The sequence below is a fragment of the Pogonomyrmex barbatus genome, unplaced genomic scaffold, assembly GCF_055798465.1.
Source record: "Pogonomyrmex barbatus isolate J1 unplaced genomic scaffold, ASM5579846v1 scaffold7, whole genome shotgun sequence".
Taxonomy (NCBI): domain Eukaryota; kingdom Metazoa; phylum Arthropoda; class Insecta; order Hymenoptera; family Formicidae; genus Pogonomyrmex; species Pogonomyrmex barbatus.
This window is the reverse complement of record NW_028297171.1, coordinates 4,181,005-4,195,905: the sequence shown is the minus strand read 5'-3', so window position 1 is coordinate 4,195,905 and position 14,901 is coordinate 4,181,005. Positions and strand designations below refer to the sequence as shown.

The window sequence follows — 14,901 nt, the reverse complement described above, 5'->3', positions numbered from 1 at the left end:
ATTCGTTTATCGCCGGGTAATTCGCGGTCCCGGACCTGGGCCAAGCGAAGGGTTCTTGAGTATGCGAGCGTGAGTGCGCGCGCGCGCGTTGGAAGTTAATTCCGACTAATCGACGTAGGTACGTACTTCGTCGCTAAGGGTGGCGGAGCCGATCCAAAGATAGGTACGAAGTCAGGGATCTCTGGCATCTCTTTACCCTCTCATCCCCTACATCGTTCTTCTCTCCTTCGACGTTCTCCCGCTCTCCCCCCCCCCTCTCCTTCGCCTGCGCTTCCCCACTTTGAGTCCCCGACGTAATTAAATCTGGTCCCTGAAAATATCCAGAATCCTAGTCAATCGGATTTGCCGATTACCCCGAAAATTGACGATCGTCTGAATCAAGACCGGATGCGACGCTCCGCTGGTAATTATGCCTAGCCTTGTAGATCTTCATTATTCATGTGCGTAGATACGGATGAGCCTGGGAGATTGCTCCCACCTCTTCGAGATGCAGCACGGCGAGCCGATGTAACAGGGATGATCTGACAAATTAGCCGCAAGACTGTCTGAGAGCGTTTGAAACTCCCAAATTTCGGACCTACCTCAAGCTCCGTAATTGAACAAGAAATATGAATATCGACATATCTCTGCGATTTCGATATGTAAATTATATCGGTGCTAAAAGTCGACGCGATAAAATAAAAGGTATATCGCGCGGAGAGTAGCGCCTTCGCGCGTAATCGATAACCGGAGTCGAAATGATCGAGTCGCGATCGTTGTCACGCGATAAAAACGCCACATGATTAATTTATGAGTTAAAGATGAGAAACAGGCAGGGAAATACGTCGAGTTTTTGAACGACTTTTAAACGCGCGACAAAGAGAAATTTTCTTTTTCTCGCGGCTCGCGCTGAGAGACGTTCCGATAAGAAAATCGATGCGTGGCGAGTTTAAACGCCGCGACGCATAATGACCGCACTTTATACGACATTGTCCATTTCGTCTGACAGTTTGTGCGCGCAAAAATGCCGCGCCATAGAGAGGCGCGAGAAGCGGTGGTCGAGCAGTTCGCAACTTGCCACCCGGTACTAACGCCCAGACGCATATATATACGTACTCGCGTGTGCATGTGTGCGCATATACCTGTCCGATTCCGAACAAGGGAGTGCACATAGTGGGGTTGGCGGTGGCAGGCTACATTGGGGGTTGCGGTGTCAATAATACATCGCGCTCTTCGTATATAGGTGACTCGCCAGCGTGGCTCCGAGAGACAAGCGAGCTCGAACAAGGGAGAAGGCCCATTAAAATGACCGTCATTTTTCAGGGAAAATCTACTTCTACGAGACGCACACAAGAGAGATATGATTATTAGAATTTCGCAAAAGTTGTATCTGTGATATTATTAACAGTGAATAATTAAATCATTAATCAGTTCTTTGGAAATAAGAAATGGCACTACTCGTATCACTACTAATTATGATTATTAAAATTGATACGATGGCTCCTCCTTCTTCGGACAAACGCTTCTCGATCCACTTCTCTAAATGCCAAATTCGATATCACGTTTCTTATCTGATACGCCGAATTCTACCGTTCGTAGCCATCGCGTCGTATCTTCTCTCCTCATGACTACCTCGCGTTGTTCGAGTTTACGGTCTCCTCCCTTCCGTCGCCACGCCACGCCGCACCGCGCCACACCAGCCCAGACTATACCACACCGTATCACACCGCACCACACACGTGGGCTCAGTATGTCCGTATGTCCGTTCAGACGGACCTCTGCGGTACATATATTAGCACGTACGGTATCGTATGTGCGTGCACGGTCGTATACAGGCACGCGCAGACCCCGTGTGCGTGATATATGCCTCGGCTGTACGTGGCGCTTAAGTGGAGTTGTGTGGCGGACGGGTGGGTGGCTCATGTGGGCGGGTGGACGATAGTTTATTCAGCGGATTATTGACGGGTGGTGTGTTCGGGCTCTCTCTCTCTCTCTCTCTCTCTCTCTCTCTCTCTCTCTCTCGCTCGCTCGCTCTCTCACTCTGTCTTTCTCTCTCTCCCCCTTTTCTCTCTCTCTCTTTCTACATAGCTACGTACGGCACACTCAAAATAGCCCCCGGTCAACCCCTGGCGATGGCATTTCAAAATATCGACCTTTTCGAATTTATCCGCGTAACTTGATACCGTACATGCATACACGCCGACTCGCGGAAACCGACTCCGATCGCGCTAATGATACCGCGGGATGTCCGTATTCCCTTTCTCATTTCTACTGAAATGCTGGCCTATCAATGTTCCGCGCTTGGCATTCGGGAAATGACGAGAGTTGATTCGCGCCCTAAGAATATATCTGTCTTCGTGGAAATTCTCGACCATCTATGTTATCCTCCACGCGATTTTTTTCACCGGAAATATCTCAATGGGTGCACTCGCATGATGACTAAATATGGCTCACCTGTGAGACCACCACGATCAATTTCGTAATTTTCAAAGTCAACACCGCGCTAAGACTTTTCATCGAGTGTCCTCGGCTCCTTAAAGGCAAAACATTGTGGGTTGTGGTATCAAATGCGAAGACGGCAACGCGCGGGATAATTAATTTCACTACGCCTGACTGCGCATATGGGAACAGACGGCGAGTGTTTAGTTACGGATACCTACTGGCCTCACTTCCCTCCTACCGTACTCTCACATACGAAACACGTACGAAACGCGTGCACGCGTTTACTCGTGTACTTGCGTGATATCTCGCATTATCAAGGTGAGCCGACCACCGGGACGAAGGAGGGAAGGAAGAGAGAGAGAGAGAGAAAGAGCGATGCGCTTTCTTTCTTCTCATCCGACTGATGTGTTGGCGCGCATACACACACACACACACACACACACACACACACACACACACGCGCGCGCGCGCGCGCGCGCGCACTGGATCCAGACTGGGGACCTAAATACACACGAGAATTTACACTCGCGCGCGTTGCCGCCGAGTTGATAGGGATAGCCGTGTGGGTCCGCGTAATTGCCGGCAGCCAGACGCGGCGTTACCGACCACTTCCGGTTCATGTATCCGCTCCTGCAAACACTTTCCTTTTGCTCAGAGCACATCCGAAGCGAGCACATTACGCGACGTCGTTAAAAAGAAAGCAGAATTTTTCAGTGCGCATCGGCATACGATCTTCGAGAGACAATTTTCTACTTATCAAGATATATCTCACTGACATATAACGTCATTAAATATAAACGGAATTATTAATCGATGCAAATTTGCTTGATAAATTATGATATGAGGTAATTAATTGTCCAACTTCATCTTGTTGTTCGAAAACTTCTTTTTACGTAGTTTTCAATTTACGCATTGTTTATATAATATATATATATATATATATATATATATATATATATATATATTCATACATTATTTCACACGTGTATACACGAGAATGACAAGTACAAAATACGCATAATTGACAGATCACTTTACGTAAATTAGCAACGAAGTTCGATTCATTTGATCCGCTGGCATTAGAAGGACTCGATCCCCGTGAATCATTCGATGTTGATCGCGGATGCACACACTCATGTCCTTCTCGCATGCACTTTCCGGTGCATCGCACTTGAGTGCCGCAACGTGGAGTGATGCGAAAAGTCCAAGAGGATTTGCGACCCGTGTCTAATACCTGCATTCGTGCTTGCGCGCGCGCGCGCGCGCGCGCGCGCGCGTGTGTGTGTGTGTGTATGTGTGAGTACGTAAGTATGTGCGTGTATAATAATGCGCGCGCGCGCACGCAAAACGGTGCGGAGAAACGGTGGAAGAGAGCTAACTACATGGAGAGGCGAGGTCTCGTACGAATCGATGGCTAATAGCCTTCCCGCTGTAATTAATGCAACAAGTTGATACCTAAACACTTATCTATGGTACGGTATGTTGCCGCGCGGCTTTAACGGTTAACCCGCGACGAGTTTCCGAACGAATATAGCGTGTGTGTATATAGCTCACACAATGACACGAGGATAAGGGGCGACGCAACCCCTCGCGCCACGAGCGATTTATCAAATTGTTTTATCTTCCTCTACTGTGTAGACTCTCTCTCTCTCTCTCTCTCTCTCTCTCTCTCTCTCTCTCTCACTCACTCACTCACTCACTCACTTTTTCTCCGCTCATGGGTGGTGCAGCGGATAGAACGTCACTGCCAGGAGAGAGGATAGGGACACAAAAAGAGAGAGAAAGAGGGGGTAGGGTGCAGAGGGAAGCGGAAGGTGTTCGCGGAAGTACGCGGAAAACGAATATATGTTTTTTGCAAACTCAATAAAAACGGATGCGCTCTCGCTCTCTCTTTTTTTCTGATTCTCTGTCTTTGTCTCGTTTTTTCGCCTCTCTCGTGATTTTTTTTTTTCCCCTCTAACTGCGCGCAGAATTGGAAAATATTCACTACGGTATTTCGACAAGGGCTTCCCCCTCGCGCGTATAGTTATGGGTGCGCGCTTTAATTGATATTACATATCGCGCGCGTCGAAATTTACCGGCGATAACTGCCCGTTCATCCGACATATGTATGTTCAACTGCATACCGACGGGCATATGCCAAAGTTGTCTAACTAAAACAAAAAAAATGTGTGTAAAAAAAAGGCACAATGGTTTATTGTCTCTCTGTAATTCAAACTCTTCGTCATCTTGGATAATCGTCCTAAAGGTCTATTAATTGTCACATTAGCTTTGCAAAATCTGCGAAACGAAATTCATTCCATCCAAAACCGGCAAAACGATATTTTAAGTTATATTTTAAACGTCATTGAACGTTCATCATTCTCATGACTTCTAATAGATACCAATATTAGATAACATCGACATTTCGAAAATATTTGTAATCGATTCTGTGATATCTTCGATACGCGTATTTTTCAAAAATTGAAGAAAAAGGATCTCCTATTGGTTCTGATTTAATTTTCTATTAAATTCGATCGTCTATCGAATCTTTTGTTTTAATATTTTAATTTCTGTCCTATGCATATCAGTTTTATTAAAATTGTAATTCGTTCTTAGTATAATATCTTAATTAAGCGCAATGGAGACACCGGGACAATTTTGAAAACGTCCGTTCAAAATTTATTTCGCAAGGCGCCTACTTAAAGACAGTGTAGTCTTGAAAAGGTGCCAGGAGATTAAATATGCAGCCAAAGTTTTCGGAAAAGTCCGCGTTGCAGCCTTTTCACTGCACTCTGCTTGCAAAGAGGATTTCGGAACATCTATAGACGACGGGGGTTAACGCCGGATTTGGTAGGCTCAGGTATACCTGAAGCGTCGTTTCAACTCCGCACTAACCCTAAAACTCCGAACACACAATTAGCCAGTCGGGGTACACCCACAAGCACCACGTCCAATTCTTGAGGACCCTCCGCCGGGCATTAAATGCAAACCCCCTTTGCGAGGTAGTCTGAAAGAAACGAGGGGAAAACGTAGAAGGGACGAAAGAGACGAAAGGAGAGTGGTCTAGTTGGTTTCAACCACTCCGAATGGGACTTCGCGCGAACTTTCTGGCAGGGACTCTCTTGCTTTCCCTCTTTTGCACATGCGAATGCACCTGCAGCTGCGACCAAGTCTGGCAATAGGCGAGGAATCTCGCGGAGGGTTGGAGCGCCAGGAAAAGTAACGAGGGGTTGGTCACCGTATAATTATCGAAATTATCAATTGAATTCTCTTAGTGATATTCGCCGCGATCTAGATGTGCAACAGAGACTTACGAGAGTTTCCAGTTATTAACGGATATATGTGTGCGGTGTCAGAGCTTGTTCTGTCTTCTGGTTTGGCTATCTTTTTCAGAATTTCAATTTGATACTTAATCATGTTAATATATAATAAATAATTCTCTTCAGTTAAAAAAAAAAATAAATTTTAAATTCGCGCGTGTAGGAACCTTCATTAAATGAAGCCGAGATTCTGAGATATAGTATATGTATTCTAAAGATAAATCTTAATGCATCGAAAAATGATTGCGTGTGCACCATTAGGGTACGAGGTCGTTTTGACGGGTGTGCCTCTCCTCGAGTGAATTCGTTTTCCCTCCCTGTGCTTCATCCATATTTGCATGCGCGTGTGTAAACTACGCGCTCAGTTGCGTGCGCGTTGGGTTGGGTCGCCAGTATTGTTTGCGCTTAAGTAATGGTTATTCATTGTGAGTAATTTGTAGAGAGGAAGAGAGAGAGAGAGAGAGAGAGAGAGAGAGAGAGAGAGAGAGAGAGAGAGAGAGAGAGAACGAGCAAGGACGAAAAAAGGGTATATGTGTAATTTAGTATAGTAACTAAGAATTGTAGAAAGAGTTGTGCACATTATCGGCTCCATCGCTCGTTCCTAAGGATCGAAGATTAAAGCTACTGGGTTATCGAATTGCCCATCGGTAATTCTGAGTAAATGGCGCGAATAGAATTCGTGACAGATACAATTTAATTCGGTTCGGCAGTGCGATCCATTGAAAAATTTCATTTATTCCATCTTGCAATTCTCAAACACTTCAAAACTTCAAAATGTGTTAATTAAATGGAATTGAAGCCAGAAGAAAAATGTATCATTAGAGATTTAATATTTAGATGTTATTTATTTTTTTTATAAAGAATGATAATAATTTTCAAAATTCAATATTTAAAGTCCACAAGTTAACGATTTCTGCTGGATGTATTTTCCTAATTAAGAATTACAGTTGCGCAAGTTGATTACGTTATCTACGACTCTTTAATTATATCGTGAAGATGAAGTGTCAACTTTGAATTAATTGATGATACCTGTAGAAATCCCTGCAGAACTTAATAAGTTTACCATTTTTGCCGTGTGATTTTCTTATAAAAAGAATTACCCTATACGAATGATTCATATGATATAGTGAAACTTGGCTTTATCGAGGTTAAATTATTATAATCCAGCGCAAGCTTATTAATAGAGAATATAAAATATCGCATCCCCTTTTGTACAGAGAGAATTATTGTTCATTACAAGCCGAGATAACAAAAGCTCGCGCACTCACGCGGCTACATGAAAACGCACACGACGTTTGCGCAAATAATTTTCGAAAATGATTTGCGAGATACATCGGGACACGCTTGTCGAATAATTCTCTTTCTCTCACTCCCTCTCCTCGTTTTTCGTGCGCGCGCGAATTCCTCGCTTCGCGAATTCTCGCAGCAGCGATGCTACGCTAGCCATGCAATCTCATCGAGAGTCGGTTTACGATGCGGCGGTCCCGGGTGCCCCTGGTGGTGACTCGATCTCTTCCCGGCGACACAGCGTGCATTTCGTTTCGCGAATGTCAGAGGTAACGTTCCTGGAAGTCAGTCTCTCCTCTCGTAGGAAGCCCGCGAGACGATAGGATGCGATGCGATGCGATGCGACGCGACGGCGACCATGGAAATAAGGTCGGAGTGGAAGCCGGGGCGGGACGGTTGGTCCTTTGAGGAAACGGGAGACGAGAAGCGGGATGACGGGCGGGAAGAACGCGAGGGAAACAAGAATATGTCGCGGAGTGTGCTCTTACTCGGTTCGATAACGCGCGCGCGCGCGCGCGCGCGCGCGCGGCGTGTATGACGCTAATTAAAAGTGGAAAAATAAAGGGTGACGTAAAAATGGTATAAAAACCGTGCGCGGGATATCGAGATCGGAAGTCACAATCGAGTGTTAATATCGAGTTTTGGATTTTAAACGATGATACTTTGAAAACTGAAAATACAGTAGATATATATATATATATATATATATAAATAAAACACGCGTGTGTTTCGCGTGAAGAGATTATGTTTTTAAATTAAAAGCCAGAATTTAAAATATTTCATATCGACCCTATTATTTTTTTTTTTTTTTAAATAAATTTGTCGTTGCAAATTCCGAAAAATGTTTTGCGAATTTGAAATTCCGCATAAATTCAGACAGAAGAGGTACACGGAGGAAGATGTATCTAGATCGCACAATTTCATCCCCAGGGGAACAGCCAACGAAAGAGACTTTTCATGCCGCCCTTTCCCTCCGTTATTCTCACGAAAGAATCCTCTCGATCTCGCACAGTTACTAGGAATACTAGATACAATCGCGCACAAGTTTGATCTCACGATAAAATCGCCGTGTCCAATCGCTATAGTCGTTGTACTCTTTCACTACGTCTAATCGAACTAATCGATTATAAAAACGTCGATCTTCGCATAAACTTCTTATTGCACTTGTTTGAAAAGGTCGCATAAGATTAAACGTTAAATAAAATTGTCATTTGATCAATTTCACACTTAACACATGCGTATTTTTTTTTCCAGGTGAGTCCGAATTCCGAAAAGTGAACGTAAGCAACTTCCACGATCCTAAGCAAAGGTAATTTAAGACTGATTTATCTATGAGTGAGAAAAGTACTATTTAATTTATATTTCTCGAATGTACGTGAATATACATCGATGTGCACGATGCGTCAACGTTTAACTATGACTCTCTTCTGAATCGCAATCGGATTTCCCGATGATCTCCCCCTCCTCGTCGAACCTCCTCGTGTTTGCATCCGTCGAATTTTTCTTTAGTCGTACAGTATAGTAGCAGTGAAGTCATTTAGGAGGGTCGATCGAGTGCGCGGCAAAATTGAAAATTGCCATAATGCAGCAGTAGTTATGGTAATGCCCCGTAATATCGGCGCGCACGGTCATAGGGCGTGATTTGAAAGGGTATTTTTATGCTGAATTTTACTACCTATCCACGTAAGTCTCGCACGGAATACCGAACAGGTACTCAATTATCCCAGAAGGATGTAGGATAGTAATTCCACTGCCTTTCCCTTTGCAACGCGCTCTCCGTTTTATTATAATCAATCGCTGTAATCATTTCGCTCGTGATCACTCGTGAAATTTAGATTCGATTTATTTTTCTCTCTCACTCAATTATTCGAAGTAGCTGCAAAAATCCCCTCTCCCCCCCCCCTCAATCACCTCGATCTCGAAACGATCTTAGAACGATTTATAACGAAAAGCGCTCGTAGGTTGCAATTACAAAGTCACAATCAATCCCGAAGTGCCCGAAGCTTCTAACTGTTCCGCGACTACGCCCTGCCCCTTTCGCGGTCCGCATTTCAATGCAAAAATCATCGACGTCTCCGTAGCCGCGGGCCATTTTAATCCGGCAGCGGCGATTAATTACGCGGCGCGAAACCGCGATCTCGGTGTCTTACCAGCGCGAGCGCATCAATCACGTTTCCGCGGTGCCGTTATTACGGGGCGAGCCGGAGATAACTTATCACGCCTAATATCATCGATCTAGAGACGCACCCGTGCAGCCGCTTTGCATTTCGATTATGCACTACGCGAACGCCGCTGCCATCGCCGCAGGATGGGCCGGCGATCACGGCGAGCCTACGGGTAGACATCGGACATTGACGCATGCTGCTGCATTTGAGATGCGCCGTTGCGTTGAGAGGCTAATTGAAATCTATGATTTTGAGTTTCGACGTTTTCAGAACAAACAAAATAACCGCGAAAGTAACGCGTTCTAACAAAGAGGCTCGTTCGAACATCCGACACTCCGACGCGCTAGAGATATTACAGGTCGTTAATCGCATTCAGACAATTTTTATTCGATATAATTAATTCGTGAACTCTCGTAGAATGGTATCAAATAAATCCTTGTTATTAATCAGCGCAACTGGAATCTAAACAGGAAAATAAATAATTAAATTGATTGTTTAATTATAATTGCGATGAGCAGATGATGTATGAGATGAAGAGGAAATCGATCTAATATCCGAAGGGTCCAATGGCTCGCGTAATCGTTAATTCCTGATTGTGTTTTGCTTGGCCATACCTGCTAGTGATTTATAGAGGAAATAGCACTACTTCATCCACAATTTGGAACATCCGGTAGTCATCTCGATTTCCACTGGACTTCCGCCTTGCGTTCTGCTAGTCGTTATGTCTGTCATGAGGGTTTAAGGATAACTATGCCATTAACTATTAGCCGATTTCACTAACGTTGATTAACTTCAAACTGCACTTTAAAGCAACCACAATTTTTTTTTAAATCATAGTTATTTTGCAATAAAACAAAATTATCATGAGACAATAATTTTTATCCTAACATTATTAAAATATTATATAAATTTAAACAATTAAAGTTTTAATTAAAGTTGAAGGAAAAAAACATGGCAAACTTTTGTACAATATTTTTAACAAACTGATATATTAAATAATCAATTGAGTTTGCAAGAATTGAGTATGATTATTTCATAGTTTGCCTATAAAAAAATTGTATGAAATGTCATAAACAAATTTCAAGTATATGGGTATATTGAGCCGTATATTGGTTAGCCACTATCACCATTGCGTGTACGCTTGTACATGTGTTAGAAGCGTAAGTGCGACTAGTATGGTGGAACGCCATTATCCACCGTTTACGCGTCTGGCTGTGTTAGACGATTGGACTCTTCAAATATATACGAACTTAGCATCACGCGCACGATCCATCAAGTCGAGCGATTTTCGAACGTACGTGAAGCTGGGAAATGGGAAGGGCTCACGAGAAAAGTGAAAGTATTTTTTTTTCCGAACGGTGATATTTTCATCTATGGATAATTTAATATCAGAGAAGAGCGATAGGTGCGAGAGATTGATTTTAATACGTACGTTTTTCGTAAAATATAAGAGAGAGAGAGAGAGAGAGAGAAAACAATGGCGATATTTCGATTATAATTTTGCATCGCGGGTTACAATTAAATGGCACAATCTCGATTAATCAGGATATAATACGCAGGAAAAATAAACGCTTTAAATGCTATCGCGAGGGTATAGTTAAAATGCGTTCGCGATGTAATCGCTATGTAATCTCCTCACCGCGGTTTTTCATACGCGTATCACCATTTCATACGCGTACGTGAAATTACCTGACCACAAAAATCAGCTTGTTGATCCAGCGTCCAGTTCTTCCACATCGAGTCATCTTACGTAAGACTGCCTGCGTTCGATTAACAGATGATGATACACTGTCCATCGCGCACACAAATTTCTCGTCGTCACTGCGACGAAATTGCGAGCTTACGAAATGTTTCGTGGCGTCGATCGTAGATTATGAATCGCGTTTTGAGCGCAGCGTTCTTAATCGTAATTTCGAGTGAGTGCCTCGCTGTCGATTTTTTTTAAGTGGCCTGTAGAAATTTTTTTTCGAGCAGCTTCACAGCGACTCCGGTCTCGATGGTATTCTATGCGAGAAGATCGATACGTAGCACGAGGCCCGAAGCCAAACCGTACGTCATGTGGCATAAAACACAAGGTTAGCCTTGCACGTGTGCATGTGTGCACGTCCGTGTACATCCTACATGCTTGACGCGCGAGCGTGGTAGAATACATAGGGACGCCGACAGCAGACAATCAAACGCGTATTGCACATTATTCCACACACAGAGAATTCACGCTATCGCACGTGCACGCATGTATAATCGAGAAGGGAAGGGGGGGAGAGGAGGCTCCAAATGCGAGACGCGCATTACGGTATCTTCATGACGGGTTCGCGCAATAGAAATACAATGCAACGCAGCACAGAGAGACGTGCGTTCGCGTGCGTAAGGCGCGGATGCGTAAGCGTGTTCATGTGCGTGTCCGTGTGTACGTACGTACACGCACACACACGGACGATGACCGTACGAAATCTACAAACTACCAACAGACGCGCTCTCCGCATCTCCGCCAGCAACGCCCACTCTTCTAAAGTTGCCAAGACCTCGGACAATGAGTCCCGACGCGCGACAGCGGCTCTCATTCGAGAGCGGCGACAAAGCGAATCTTGGCAAAACCGATGATCCGAGAAACGGAAGCGACCTAGAGCGACGGTCTGAACGCCGTGGAAATGAGGTCGGATGCCGGTCTCGGAGCGCGAACAAAAACCGAGGCGCATCCTACCTCCACGCTCGAGTGTGCTCGAAGCATTTAACTCCGATTTAGACCTAATTCTGCTGAGATTCGCTATTACGAGCACAGCAACCTGCATATTGCAAATTGTCTGTAACAAGACGAATTCCAGTCGAATTCCGTAGAAAGTTCCTCTCTAACAGTAAATAACGCGATTTCGTCGGTACACACACACACACACACACACACACACACACACACACACACACACACACACACACACACACACACACACACACACACACACACACACACACACACACACACACACACACACACACACACACACACACATTCTCATCGCCAATTTTTAAACTTCCGAAAAGAAATATTCGCTGTAAATTGGTAAAAGTAATTTAACGGAAACTTAAATCAAATTTAGCAATTCCGTGTATATGAGAGATGAGTCGAAACACATAGCCCAAGTGATCCATCAACGAGCGATGCGCCGAATTGGTCGAAAGAAGCATTCGCTGGGTGCAATTTTACTCAGCTCTCGGCTACTATGACTTCTTGCGATACTGCGATATTCCCGCTATATGCTCGGAAAGGTTGGCACACGCGTCGCTTCTCGGCGCTAAGGGCTATTTTCATGACAGGGGTTGGGGACGCGACACCAGAAACATCGTACCCTTTCGGAACCATATTACAGCGCATAGCCTGTATGTACCCTATATTACGCTTAATCGCTTCCATTATTTACGGGGGTTGCGGAACACCGAGGCGCCGCACGTCTGCGATGGTCTTCGCTCGGAATCTTTTTCCGCGTTCGCCAGTTATACCAAGCTTTTTGCGCTCAGCCATTTCAAGGAAGCCCACGCCGGTGCCAGCACAGCTGTTCGAATATTCACGTAACAAGATATTGGCATATTTATTTTCGCAAATAAAAAAAGAACGCATCTGATTTATTTCTATCAATTATTGGCGAAAATCTGCCACTGATAAAATTGAAAGCTACATCATTAATCGTGGAATACGCACACGTCCAGAACGCATAAAATTAATACCTCTATATTTTAGGGAAATATCGATTTAATAAAAGGTAAATTGATGTAATCTCTTCGAATCTAAATTATTCTCAATCGTGTTTTCACTTTAACCGTAAAAGCGATAATGATCAAATGTGATTAAGAGGAGATATAAAGCCAAAGCTTTTCTATGACAAAGAACTACGGTAATAAATGTCAGTCAGTAACCAGACGAGCATTGCCACAATATCTTTCACAACGTACAAAGAACATTACACAAATCTGGTATGCTGTTCTCTTTGAGGAACAAAAATCGGCGACGAGAAAATCACTCAGGGAGGACAACGAGGGACGCGGTTTCTCGCTTTGTCGGGAGACCGTGATGTTCTATTTCGGGGGCGGTTTCGGGACGGACGCGACGCGGCGCGGGGAGGACTCCTCCCCTAAAAAGTCAATTATTTTGCCGATCTCTCTCTCTCTCTCTCTCTCTCTCTCTCTCTCTCTCTGTCTCGCACACGCTCACGCTCACGCGCATAAATCGGCGCGAGAGATCTTTTTAGCGATGACCGAGGTGTACCGGGCGCGACTTTCACACGTGGGCTCTCCCGCGGGAGCGAGCGTAGTGTGCGCGGTCTAATTATATCTTACTTTGTTTGAGTACAACGCACCTTTCGACACGCACCCGCTGTTCCTTCTCCGCCTACCTCCTGTTCCTCCTCGCTACCTTCTCTCTATGAACAGCTCCGCTGCTGGCTCCTTCGCGTCGTTCGCGGATGTTCTCCAAGCGTCGCGGACGACGGCGATTGGACGCGCGCCAAATCGAACACGATTGCTCGTTAAATCGAGTCGCGATTTATGTAAATTTCCTGTTCCGCCGAACGATCTCATCGCATCGTGGGCGTGCGCCCGCGATGATCTCGAACTTGTCCCCGCTGAGAAGTATTATTGTAAAGGGGAGGGAGGAGAACTTGGATCAAGGTCTTGCTATTGCTACATGTCATATGGGAATGGAAGCGCACATCGCGGAGCTGCCTGTTCCAACTTCGGAATGCACGCAAATAAATATTTTCCTTTCTGCATCTTCCGAAGTACTTTCACTTGAAGAAATATTACGTCGCTCGTGCTTTCTATTATTATTATTTGTTTATCGAAATTTTACTTCGCACGTGTCTAAGAGTAAAATTCAAAGGCTCTTTATTATTCTCATCAGAAATATCTTAAAAATGTTCTCAATCTTTTGAAAGTCGTATAAAAATATATTTTAGTCAAAATACACACATACATACATACATACCAATTTGATATATTTTAGTTTTTGTTCTCAGATGTTAATTAGATGTTTTTCTCAATATATTCAGCTTCGATTTAATTTATCGGATATCTCATCGAAATTCTCCCGAGTGCGTCATCAAGAGTGGTCGTCTATCGGTAAGAAAAAGAAGCGATGAGTAGATCCCTCTTTCATTTCCTCCTCCTCCTCCCATCCTGTGAAATACTCGAACGAGTATGCATTCTTGCAACTTGTTTTTCGTTTCGAAAATCCCGAGTGACCTACTACCCCGCTGATTCGCTTTACTACCCCCGCGAGACGGCATGCTGGCGCGCAATGAAAAAAAAAAGAACAACGTGGGATGAGATACAAGTATCGGCGATGTGTTGGTGTTGATACAGGAGGAGGAGGAGGAGGAGGAGGAGCAGGAGGAGGAGGAGGAGGAAGAAGAGGGGGGAGGGGGAGGGGGAGGAGGAGGAGGAGGAGGGGGGAGGGGAGGAGAAGGAGGAGGCTGGAGGGAAGGGTTGAGAAAGGAAAGGCCGAATCATTTAACGAGTCCATCGACCGAACGCGACGCGAAATGAGCAACTAATCGATAGCAGTTCATTGAGTTTCGGTCTCCACGTACGTCGATTCCCCTCACTCGGTCTTCACCCCCGTGCGTCATTCCCTCATTTTCCCTTTGCCCCTCGTACACTCCATAGATTTATCGTACACTAGCGATGGCGTCGATATCCCGTATCCGTTCGATGGACGGACGCTTGTTTAATATCTTAAT

At 44.7% G+C, this 14,901-nt stretch overlaps 1 protein-coding gene across 7 annotated transcripts in view; it reads left to right on the top strand.

The window, feature by feature from the left end:
- The window catches only part of LOC105423759 (nucleolar protein 4-like), a 66,287-nt gene that overhangs the window by 11,847 nt on the left and 39,539 nt on the right, over positions 1–14,901 (top strand). The window contains exon 2 of one of the 7 annotated variants that reach the window (XM_089083249.1): positions 8,265–8,319. The exons of the other annotated variants lie outside the window; for them this stretch is intronic. The gene's annotated coding sequence lies outside the window, so the exon portion shown is untranslated. The remainder of the gene's footprint in view (positions 1–8,264; positions 8,320–14,901) is intronic. 7 annotated transcript variants of the gene reach the window in all.